The sequence below is a fragment of the Pseudorca crassidens genome, chromosome 7, assembly GCF_039906515.1.
Source record: "Pseudorca crassidens isolate mPseCra1 chromosome 7, mPseCra1.hap1, whole genome shotgun sequence".
NCBI classification, from domain to species: domain Eukaryota; kingdom Metazoa; phylum Chordata; class Mammalia; order Artiodactyla; family Delphinidae; genus Pseudorca; species Pseudorca crassidens.
Window position 1 is genome coordinate 89278042 of NC_090302.1, and position 12431 is coordinate 89290472.

The following is a 12431-nucleotide window of genomic DNA, read 5'->3' on the forward strand; positions in this document are numbered from 1 at the left end:
GTGGTCCCCATGGCTGGCTGCAGCCCATGCCCGGCTCCGGTGGTAGAGGCCAGCATCCCCCACACCACATGGACCGATGACTGTGGGCAGTGCTGACTGGAGTCCAGGGTGTTCTCAGGGTGGCACCTGGAGAGGGGCTAGCATGGTCCAGGGGTGCACAGGGACCGGCCATTCACAAAGCACCAGCACCAGCATTCACTCACGGGGTCCCAAGGTAGCCTGGCCCGAAGGAGGTGATCTCCGCAAGGGCAGGGACATCCATCACGTCACCTCAGCTGGGTCTCCGTGAGGCTGCATCCTGCTGTCTTCAGAGTGACCCAACCCCCCTCAGTCCCTCCCTCCCTGCAGCCCGGGCAAGCCAGGGCGTGAACACCTGCTTTGAGAGCAACAGCTTGGGACTCCATTCACAGCAGCGTTTTGATCCCACCTTTTCCAACAAGAATACAGCATAGGACTCAGCATTCCGGAAGCCCAGCAGGTCTCTCACACTCCACCCGCTGCCTGTTTCCCTCCACATGGAGGTGCCGGCTTCTGTGTCCTCAGAGGCATTTTCTACACATGGACCCTTTCCCTCCTGGGTTTGCCCAAGTGGGGGTAGGCCAGGCACGCTGCTGCCTCACTTTCCTCAAAATTCTGGTCATTGGTTTGTCTATTTATATTGTAAACACTTTCTACTGCAAAATGCAAAACAAACCCAGAAACATGCATTAAACAGACTGAAGAATCACTACAAAGTACACACTCACGTGACACCTGCGGTGATGCCAGAACTCTGTCCTCCTGGGTCCTGACACCCCAGAGGTGGCCCCAACCCTGCTTTCACAGTAATCACAGCCTGGATGCTGTTTTGTTGTCTGTAGTTTTGCTACCAAATGAACACCTGCAAACCTTGCATATGACTTTGCCAGGGCAAGGGCAGGGCAGGAGAGGCACCGGGTGAGCCTTTCCGAACCACAAGGGCCCAGGGAGCCTAGCTCGAGTCTGAACGCCCTGTCTGCAATGTCATGGAGCAGGGCATCACGCCCAGAAGTCCTGTTGCTGCTTCCACTGAGAGCATCCACAAGGCCTGTGGTCGGTGTGTAGGTGCCTGCAGCACGGAGGACCATGGCCCTATATTCCATCACTCAGGTGACACTGATGGGCTGTTTGGGGAAGGTTGCTCAGAACATCCTAGTGAGGGTTCCCACACTTCCCTTGGGCCTGTGCCAGCAGGGGAGCTGCTCTCATGGTGGGCAGTCCTGGGGGGCCGTCCCACTCCCCCCAGCGCTCCCCGGGGAACCTAGCCCAGCCAATGGGTGAGTGGACCTTGCTGTATTCACGCTCATTGAAGACCATCACTTCCAGTTCACCTTCCTCTGTTGACGGCCATGTGGCGTTTTGTTGCACCATGTGCCATGTTTATCTTCCCAAGCCCTGTTGCGGGCATTTTGGTGACTCCGCCCTTTTGCTTCTTCAAAAACAGAATAACCTGTGGAAATGCAGCTCATGGGGTAAATACCTAGACGTGGAGTCAGCTAGCTCCAGCACCCCTGTCCACACCAAGGTCCCACCCAGGTCCCCAAACTCAGCTGAAACTAACAAAGCCTGTCGGCCTTGGCTTTCACCAGCCCGCCCTGCTGAAACGGGAGGCCACACCTCAACTCTTCAGGGTCTGCACGTGGTCCTCCCACTGGCAGCGTGGAGGCCAGAGCCAGCCCTGTGAACTCTCTCACAGATGGGGCCTCTCTCCCTCACTCCCACCTCGGGAATCACCTCACACCCACCTTTTCTAGTATTTAAGGCATTTTCTTTGAGATAAGTGCTTGCATCCCCATAAACATCTGCTACTTCTTCTCTTATGTCTTGACTGAAGCAGTGTGCTATCAGAGAAAGTTCTGAGAAGGGGACTTCACCTATAACCCCACCTCCCAACCTGACAGCCACCATGCTGTGCTGTGTCCCCTCTAGACTATTCATGGGCACACGTGTTTCAAAGTGTGTTCAGTCATTCCTTCAGCAAACACTCACTAGGTCTTTCCTAGTGGGTCCAGGACCCAGCCCAGAACAGTCTAGTCACTGATGAGGTTCAAAGACCAATTCCCCCCGATCCAAGCAGTGTCTATGTTCATCGCCGACTCTGCAGGTTCCCTGTGGAGGGGGGCTGGGAGGTGAATGGTTTCCCTGGGAGCACCGAGCCTGCAGCCTTGCACCCTCATCTTCTTCCACAAGAATTTAACACAAATGGCGCGAGGCCCTGCAGCCACAGGTGGAGGCAGCCAGGAGGCGCAGCGGTCTTGAGCGGGTGGTGGCACCCTTCTCCAGCCTCGGTTTCCCCACTTGCAAGGTGAGGACGGGCAGATGAGTGAATGAATGTGGTAGTCTCTGCTCAAAGGATTAGAGGATGGAAAGAAGGGAAGGAGGGAGGGAGGGAGGGACACAGAGAAAGAGGGAAGGGAGAAGGTGGAAGGAAGGAGGGAGGGAAGAGAGGAAAGATGAATAGGCAAAAAGACAGGATCACGATCTGTTAAGGATAAACTAGGAAGTTGCCCCCGTATGGTCAGCTGTGAAACCCTGGACAGGTTCACTGACCTCTCTGAGCTCTCCTTGTTGACCTGCAGGATGGAAACTATAATAATAGAGGGGAAGATAGCTTATCCTGGATTCCCAGCACCTGGAGCTCCCAGACCCGGCACTGTTCTGGCATTTTTCTCGTCTGTGCACTTTAAGAAGCTCATCGTGGTGCTCAGTGCCCAGTCATGGTCAGCTCGTGATATACACCCCGCTGTGCTGGGCTCCTCAGGGTGGGGAGGTGCTGCTTCCATCTGACTTCACCCTAAACTCACTGCGGATCAGCAGTTCAGTCACAGGGCCAATTATAAAACAGTGTTTATTTGTTATTTAGTTGAATAAATTAATCTACTCTGAGGTACGGTGTGTACCTCTGGAGATATTTTTTGAATGCACGCATGTTGTGCATGACAGAGAAAATCAACATCATCTGGTCCAGCCCCCAGCTGATACAGGAAGCCCCTCCCCAGGACCTGAGGGGTGACAGCCAGCCCTGCTGGCATCTCTTCAGGATGGGAGCACACGGCCTTCAAGATGCCCAGACTTACTGCAGACCTGATGTTCCTGTGCTGTAACTGCCCTGGGACAGCCAAGCAGGGTCCCAGAAACAGTGAATATCCCCATCCCACCTACATAGCCAGGTCCCCAGCTGTGCTCCTGTCTGCCACATTGCAGTTTTCCATCACATCCCCCGACCTAGCCCCAGAGAAAGAATCACAGTGCGAAATGAATGAGGACATGAATTTGACAGCAAGCTGGAAATATGTGGAAACTGGGCAGAAACGTTTAAGAATGCCCTGGGTTGGGGGGCCAGAGTTGCAAGGACATGACCAACCCTCCGCCACCACATATCACACTGAGCAAGAAAGTCTTTTTTTAATTGAGACATCACTTATATGCCATAAAATTCCCCTTTTAAAGTGTACAATTCAGTGGTTGTTAGCACATTCACGGACTTATGCAACCATCACCACTAATCCAGAATGTTCTCGTCACCCCCAAAGGATACCCCGCCCTCCCGACTGAAGCAGGGAGCACGATGGCCTTCAACTACCACCACCTACCTCTTCTACTGAAGAGATGAAACAAAACTTAGAAACGATGTTTGCACTGAAGACCAGAAAAGGAGATACTACAAGACTGAAGACAGAGGTAAGCTAAGAAACACCCACAGCAGTGACCAGCCCAAGTTCTTTGAAAAGTATCTCAGAGATGTCAACTGTTCTTTCAAGATTCAAGATGGACAAGAAGCAATTGACTGGCTTCTTGGTTTAGCTGTTAGTCTTGAATATGGAGATAACGCTGAAAAATACAAGGACTGGGTACCTGATAATGCACAAAGTGCTGACAATGCAACTAAAAATGCAGAGCCCGTGATCAACTTGGATGTAAATAATCCTAATTTTAGGGCTGGTGTCATGGTCCAGGCTAACCTTCAGAGTCAGCTCATGGTGGTTACCTGGCAGTGCTTCAGGCAATTCGCATTTTGGTCCAGGAGCCCTGACACGGGATGTAGCTGCTAGCACAAACCCAGCAGAAGAGGGCTTGCCTGTTGGTTTAGACAAGTATATTCTTGGTTTTGACACAAGAGACGTGGTCCTTAATGAAGCTGGTCAAATTCTGCACTTGCTGCATATAGAAGAGCTCAGAGAGCTGCAGACAAAAATTAATGCAGCCAGAGTGGCTGTTCAGGTGATTACTGCTGATCCAAAGACAGACCACAGACTGGAGAAAGTTGGAAGATGAACATTTTAGAACTTTAGCTTCCCCTTTACCTCGTACTCTCTGGCATATATTTGGAAATCAAATACCCCATTTTCAATGGAAGAATCCCAGAAATTTGACTATGTTCTAGAGAGCTACCATCATTGCCTTTTCTTTAATAAAGTTTAGGAAAGTGGAAAACAAAAAATAGATCCTGTACCCATCAGGCAATCACTCACCACTCCAGGCCCCCCAGACCTTGACAAACACGAGTCTACTTTCTGTCTCTGGATCTGCCTATTCAGGACATTTTATATAAATAGAATCATACCATACATGACGTTTTGTGCCTGGCTTCCTGCACTCAGCATGTTTTCCAGATTCATCCACATTGTAGCATGTACTGGCACTTCACCCCGTTTATGGCTGATTAATATTCCATCGTTTGGATACACCACATCTTGTTTAATCCATCATCCAATGGTGTATGTTTGGGTTGTTTCTGTTTTTTGGCTATCATGAACATTCGTGTACACGTTTTTGTATATATCTAAGTGGAGTTGCTGGGTCGTAAGGTAATTCTGTGTTAACTGTTTGAGGAACCACCAAACTGTTCTCCACAGTGGCTGCACCATTTTACTTTCCCACCGGCAGTGTATGAGGGCTCCAATTTCTCCACATCCTTACCAACACTTATTTTCCATTTTTTCTATTCTAACCATCCCAATGGGTGTGAGGTGGTATCTCACTGTGGTTTTGATTAACATTTGTGATGTTGAGCATACTTTCATGTGCTTACTGACCGTTTGCACATCTTCTTGGGAGAAATGTCTATTCAAGTCCTTTGCCCATTTTTTTTTTTTTTTTTTTTTTGCGGTACGCGGGCCTCTCACTGTTGTGGCCTCTCCCGTTGCGGAGCACAGGCTCCGGACGCGCAGGCTCATTGGCCATGGCTCACGGGCCCAGCCGCTCCGCGGCATGTGGGATCTTCCCGGACCGGGGCACGAACCTGTGTCCCTTGCATCGGCAGGCGGATTCTCAACCACTGCGCCACCAGGGAAGCCCCCCCTCTGACCATTTTTGAATCGAGTTGTTTGTTTTTTTGTGGTTGAGTTTTAGGAGGTCTCTACATATTCTGGACACTAGACCCTTGTCAGATCTGTGAATTGCCAATATTTTCTCCCATTCTGTGGGTGGTCTTTTCACTCCCTTAATAGTGTCCTTTGATTCCAAAAGTGTTTAATTTTGATGAAGTGTATCTGTTTTTCCCTTGGTTGCCTGTGCCCAACAAAACCTTTGACTAAATTCTCCACGCTCCTTAGACAAAGTCCCGTGCCCTCTCCCTGCTCAGTCTCCTGGACAGCAGGTCTGTTCTCAGACCCTGGTGCGCTGCGCCCCCTGGTGGCGCCTGGCCATTCAGGACACGTGGGCGATCCAGGCAGCAAGGCACAATCAGGCTCTGAGGGCATCAACGTTAGATGTGACAAAGCAACATCTGTGCTCAAGGCTACTTTCTTCCTCTGGGAAGAGAGAAAGAGGAAAACATTGCCGCTTCCCAGTCCCAGACACAGCTGACCACTGGCCATCTCTCTTTGTATCCTGCCCACTATACTGTGAGGTGAAGATTCCAGTCCCCACTCTACAGAGGAGGAAGCTGAGGTTTGGGGAAGTGCAGTAAGTGCCCAAGGTCCAGAGTTACTGATGGAGCTTCAGGGACGAGCTCTTCCATTTATTCTTTCAACAAACATTTGTGAGGATGTATCCCCACAAAGACCCCAGCTGAGCCCTGACCAACTCAGTCAGGGACAGACTTAACAGGATTGATGCCATTGGGAACTTCAGGCCAGGACCCCAAGGATCCTGGCCTGGGGTCTGGGGTCAGCGTTTGGTGGGGAGCGTGGAAGAAGGGATGTCATTGTTCCGGGGCTGGCAGCCCAGAGCTGAATGCTGACTGAAGAAAGCCTGGGAGGGAGATGTCCGAGGCCTCATTGGTCCTGCTCCTGCTGTGAATGGAACCCATTGCCCATGGAGCTCCCGAGTCCCCCGAGAGCCAGCCAGGTGGGCCCCATCACCCGACAGAAAAGTCAAGAAAAAGTGCAAAGTGCAGGATGGTGAGAACGCGGCCCTGCCCTCATCTGTGTGTATGGACAAAGAACCTTGGTCTGTGTCTGCTTCACTCCTTCCCAACAAGAGATTCCAGAAGGAAACCCAAGACCCAAAGGCAGTGGTTTCCTGGGTGTGGGTACACTGAGCAGGTGGAGGCAGGCATGAGGGGAGGCCTTCTTAAAGTGCCTGAGTCACCTGAATATGACTTTTCAAAAAATAAATTAAAAATAAAAAAGAATGATCAAAGTGTCCTAGGATTGATTGAGGTGGTAGATACACAATTCTGAATATACTAAAACCACTTTAAGTGGATAAAATGTATGGGGTGTGGATGCTTTCTCAAGCAAGCTGTTAAAAAGGGGGAAATTTTCTGTGGTCCTGAATGTTCTCCGTGAAATGGTGGGAAGGACGGCACGAGTAGGGCTTCCACTGGCACAGACGGGCTGGGACACCTCCACGCATAGATGTATTTGCAGGCTCAGGACCGCCAAGGGGTGGCTGAAACACAGATTCCTGGCTCTCTCCCAGACCATCCAACTCAGCAAATCTGGAACAGGGGCCTAAGAATCTGCATTTCTGAAGTTTCCTGATGATGCTGGGCTGGTCCTGGGACCCACTTTGAGAATTGTTGGCCCAGACAACCTCTGGTAGCACTGGGTACTTCTGGGGGCAGGTGTGAGAGGGAGAGGTTTCACCACACACTGTTTTGAATTTCATACTGTGGGATCAGGCTACTTAACAAAAAAATACATAAATAAGATTTAAACTTAAACAATAGTTAGAACTTATCAGAATTAGGTGTGTGTTGGGCTTCTCTAGTGGTGCAGTGGTTGAATCCACCTGCCAGTGCTGGGGACACAGGTTTCAGCCCTGGTCCAGGAAGATCCCACATGTCGCAGAGCAACTAAGCCCATGCGCCACAACTACTGAGCCTGCGCTCTAGGGCCCGTGAGCCACAACTACTGAGCCTGTGTGCCACAACTGTGAAGCCCCTGCGCCTTGAGCCCGTACTCCGAAACAAAGAGAAGCCACCGCAATGAGAAGCCCGCGCACCGTAACGAAGAGTAGCCCAAGCTCGCCACAACTAGAGAAAGCCCGCGGGCAGCAACAAAAACCCAACACAGCCAAAAATAAAATAAATAAATGTATCAAAAAAAAAAAACCATTCTAACTTTAAAAAAAAAACGAATTAGGTGTGTATAGCAGAGATGGCTAAGTGCACTCCACTATCCTTTCTCTTCCTCTATCATAGAAACTTTAGTTGGGAGCATGGATGGATACCTGGAACAGAAAGTACATCTCCCTGATTCCCTTCCATCTAGGTATAGCCACGTGGCTAAGTTCTGACCATAGATGTGAGTGGAAGTATCCAGAAACTTCTAAGAAGTGTCTTAGAGAGCTCCCTCGTGGTCTAGTGGTTAGGCCTCGGCACTTTCACTGCCATGGCCCTGGGTTCAGTCCCTGGTCGGGGAACTAAGATCCCGCAAGACGCACAGTGTGGCCAAAAAAAAAAAGGAAGTGTTTTAGAGTAGAGGATGCACACTTCTTTCTCTCTTCCTCCTTCCTGCTGGATAGATGCAAGCATGATGGCTGGAATTCAAGCAGCTATTTCGGCCACAAGGTGGAGACTACGTACTGAGAAGAGCAGAACAGGAAGTTAGGAGGAAACTGGGTTTCTCACAGCATGGAACTGCCACACCAGGCTCATCCTGCTTGCCTTGGGACATCCTCTACATGATAAGAAAGAACATCTTTCTTGCTTAAGCAACTGGTATGTTGGGGTTTGTGTTACTCATAGTCACACTTGCCCCGAGCATATAAAGTAACTGGCACAGCATCTGGCCCATCACAAGCATCCCAGCTGAGGATCCTACCCAGTCACACATGTATGACGGGAGTGGAGTAGAAATGAACCCAGGCCTGTAAGCCTGGGAGGGAAGCTGACACAAAGAAGACCACGAAATTCCACTGCCCCACCCCAGCCCTGGCCCAGCTATTGGTCATTGGTCCTTGGTCTCTGAAGGCCAACACCTAACAAAACATGTGTTAAGCCACATGTTTTTCTGACTGTACGTTTTGCCAATTCAATTAGATTTTCCTCTTGTTGATACTGGAGTGAGTCTTCATTTCCTGACCATCTGCTGTTTGGGTGGCAGGAAAGTCCTCTGAGTGCTAGAGGAGAAGCCCAGATTGAACGTGCTCCACGGACGCCCCAGGAGCAGAGGGACTGATGGCAGTGTTCCCGGGGAGGTCCTGACAGCCGCACCACACACGGGGAAGCTCAGGCGCTGCAGCCCCCGGTCCGAGCCTGCGTGGAGTTCTTCCCACTCCAGACGCTCGTAATATTATTCAGTTTAAAAAGGAAGGAAATTCTGATACATGATGCAGCATGGCTGAACCTTGAGGACATTATGCTAAGTGAAATAAGCCAGTCATAAAAAGGACAGATACTGTACGATTCCATGTGTATGAAGCATCTACAGTCATCAAATTATAAAAACAAAAAGTAGACTGTGGGGTGCCAGGGGCTGGGGGAAAGGGAATGGAGAGTTAGTGTTTAATGGGGACAGTTTCTGTCTGGAATGATGAAAAAGGTCTAGAGATATTTTGTACAGCAATGTGAATACACTTAGCACTACTGAACTGCACACTTAAAAATGATTAAGTGGTAAAAAAAAAAGATTACCTACCTGTATCTATATTGATAGATCTCTTGTATCTCATTGGTCACAGACCTTCTTGGAGAGTATCTCTGTGACTGTGTCAATCTGTGTCCAGTCAGAGGGTAGGGACCACACAGTGACCTGAACAGGATGTCTAATAGGCCCAGTTAGTAAGCACTGATGAGACATAAAAGAAAGCTCCAGGGAACCCAGGGCTGAGGGACGGCACTGGCGGAGGTCAGCTTGGAAGGAGCTAGGCCTCAATGGAGAAGGCATGCCTGAGCCCACTAGATGTCAGGGAAATCTGCTGGTTTGTGTGGGCCAGGCCGGTCTGCAGCCACCACGGCGCAGGCGCTGTGCCTGGTGGCCAGGTACATAGCAAGCTCAGGGCATCAGGATGCAGGTGGGGGCTGAGAGGGGGAAAGCTGAATCTAGAGGCCTTGGAAAGGTAATCGCCAGGGTGGGGCTGCAAGGTCACAAGGGAATGTCATTTGAGGTGCATGGCTGGGCACCAAATGTGCTGACCCCCACATCTCAGACCCCCAGGCATCAGAGCCTCCTCTCCCTTCCACCCCTCCAGTGTCCTGAACTGGGGGAGCCTGACATTTTGCTCACCAGGAAGGAGAAATGTCCAAGGGTATTTGGAGCTCAGAGGCGATGAACTGGTACACTGACCTTGGGAGAATAAGAGGCCTCCAGTACAGGATGCCAAAAGAAATAATTGGCAAAATAATATAAAATTATTATTTTATCTGAATTTATCTGAATAAAATCTGATAAATTGGACTACATAAAATTGAAAACTTCTGCTTATCAAGGAATGGGCTGCTGATACACAAACAGTACTGGTGAATCTCAGAAATATTTGGTGAGTGAAAGAAGCCAGACATATAATAAATGAATCCATTTATTTGTGGTTCCAGAACGGGCAAAGTGAATTAGAACAGTGGTGGCCTCTGCAGTGGGGGGGAGAGGGCTTGACTGCACAGGGGCCAGAGAAAACTTTCTCGGGGACAGCAATGTTCTAAGACTTGATATTTGTGATGGTCCATCTAAACAGTTCTCAAAACACATCAGTCTGGACCTCCAAGATGAGTGCTTTCTTGGTGTATGTGAGTTATAATTCACTGCTAACATCTAAAGCATATCTCACCCTGTCTAGCCCTGGCTGGGGAAGTAGCTCCAACACGGGCTCTCCCTGCAAAGTTCAGAGAAGTAAGACCAAGGCCTGAGGCCACACGGCCAGAGGGCAGAGGCCAGCCTTTAGACGAGTGCGTCCCTGGGGTTCCCTCTGCCCTCCCCAGCCCACACCCTGGTGACTAACTTCTGCATCCAGGAGCTACCTGCACACCTCTGGCCACCCCAGCTGACACAGGGCGTTCCCTAAGGAGTGTGTGATGGACAGTGCACTCAGTGGGTGGTGGGCTGAGAGCAGAGGCCACCTTCGGTGGGGGGGTTCCTCGGTATCACTGGGGGGCTATGGGCATCATGGAGGCCTTGGACATCATGAAGGTCATGAACATCACAGGGGCCATGAGCATCACTGGGGACATGTACATCACAGGGGGTCATGGGCATAATGGGGACCATGGGCACCATGGGGCCTGTGGGGGTCATGGACATCATAGGAGCCATAGGCATTTGGGACCATGGGCATCATGTGGGCCATAGATATTATGGGAGATATGGGCACCAAGGGGGCCAAGGACATCATGGGGTGTCATGGACATAATGGGAGGACATGGGCATCACAGGGGCTGTAGGCATCATGGAGGAAACAGACATCATAGGGGTATATGAGCATCATGGGGGCCATCAGCCTCTGGGGCCAGTGACGTGGGAGATGTCCCCAGCCTTAGGCTGGGCTCTCACTTTGGCCTGAGTGGGTGGTGCCCAGGAGCCCAGGGTTATCCCCGCCCCATCCCTGGGGATGCAGAACCAGGACCCTGGCACTCTCTGAAGCATCCCTGATCCTACCTGGCCTGCGCCCTCTCCTGCATCCACTCCTGGGGAAGCTTAGGGAATGCTGGGAAGCTGTCATCTGAGAGGGGACAGTGAAGCCAATAGACTTGCCTTTGACTAGCGATCAAAAAGACCAGCAACACTTTTTAAGTTGTTTCTTTTAACGCTTTTGTCTGGTTATAAAATAATGTAGGAAGTATACACACAGAACTGTAACTGACAGAGGCAAGTCCTCTAAAAACAAAAGGCGTTTTTGTTATGCCATTTTTGTTATGGATGAAGAAAGAAGCCAGCGGGCTTACAAGGTGTCACATGCCCACTGGAGAAATCTTGGTAAGTCAGCAAAGGTGATTAGGAGGAAGACCTCATCCTACCACCCAGGGAAAACCATGGTTAACATTTCAGTGGTTTTTTTCTAAGGAGGTGTGTTTGTATCATTGAAATCACTTAATTTTGCGACCTCTCCCCATAACAGTATAGTGTCAGCCATAACAAGCTGCCCTGTAAGCATCTCTCGCAATGGTTACATGATATTCTATCACGGAGGGGCCACAGATTATCCTTTCCCTGGCAAACATTTAAGTTGCCTACAATTTTTCATTACTTCACATAATGCTATGGTGAATTATTCATACTGCTTTTATCATATTAAACAATATCTCTTTAGAATAGATTCCCAGCAGCAAAGTTATTTGGGTCAGAGGATATAAATATTCTGAAGGCCCTTGATATACATTGCCAAATTGTTGTGTGGAAGTCAGTCATTGGGTTTGCAGATGCTTCTCGTGTAGCAACTGTGGAAATTTGTGTACATTCAGGGTTTGTTGTTCATTGTGAATCATGGTTTCAACATATAGGTCTTTAGCTCTGAGGCTATTTTTTAAAATATGTGGTAGCCGTTTATATTTCTTTTGATTCACTGGCAGAGACAATGCTTAGAGTTTGTCCAATTATTTTCTTGGCCCCATACATCTGGGTGTGATCACATGACTAATTCCCATGTGTGGGAGGAAGTGACCTGCTACTAGATTGAAATATGCTGGGTCCCTGGGCACCACTTGGTTGAAAAGCAGGAGAGCTCCCTTACCCACATCAGGTGTGTGAGAGTGAGAAATAAACCGTTCTGTATTAGCCACTAAGATGCTGGGGTTTATCTGATACCACAGCAGAGTTTGGCCTCTCGACCAAAATACTCACACTCTTAGTTATCTATCACTTTGAAACAAATAAGTGGCTTTAAAAAATAATCATTTAGTGTCTCTAATAGTTTCTGTGGGTCAAAAATTCAGAAGTGTCTCTGCACAGTGGCTCTGGCTCAGGGCCTCTTATGAGGCTGCAGTCAGATGTCAACTGGGGCTATAGTCTCACCTGAAGATTTGAGTGGAGCTGGGGATGCACTTCCAAGGTGATTCACTCCCTCATGGCCAGCTGGTACCGGCGGCCATTGCT

At 49.6% G+C, this 12431-nt stretch overlaps 1 pseudogene; it reads left to right on the forward strand.

The window, feature by feature from the left end:
- Positions 1–1004: 1004 nt before the first annotated feature.
- On the forward strand, positions 1005–4308 carry LOC137228376 (RNA transcription, translation and transport factor protein-like; annotated as a pseudogene).
- The last annotated feature ends 8123 nt before the right edge of the window (positions 4309–12431 follow it).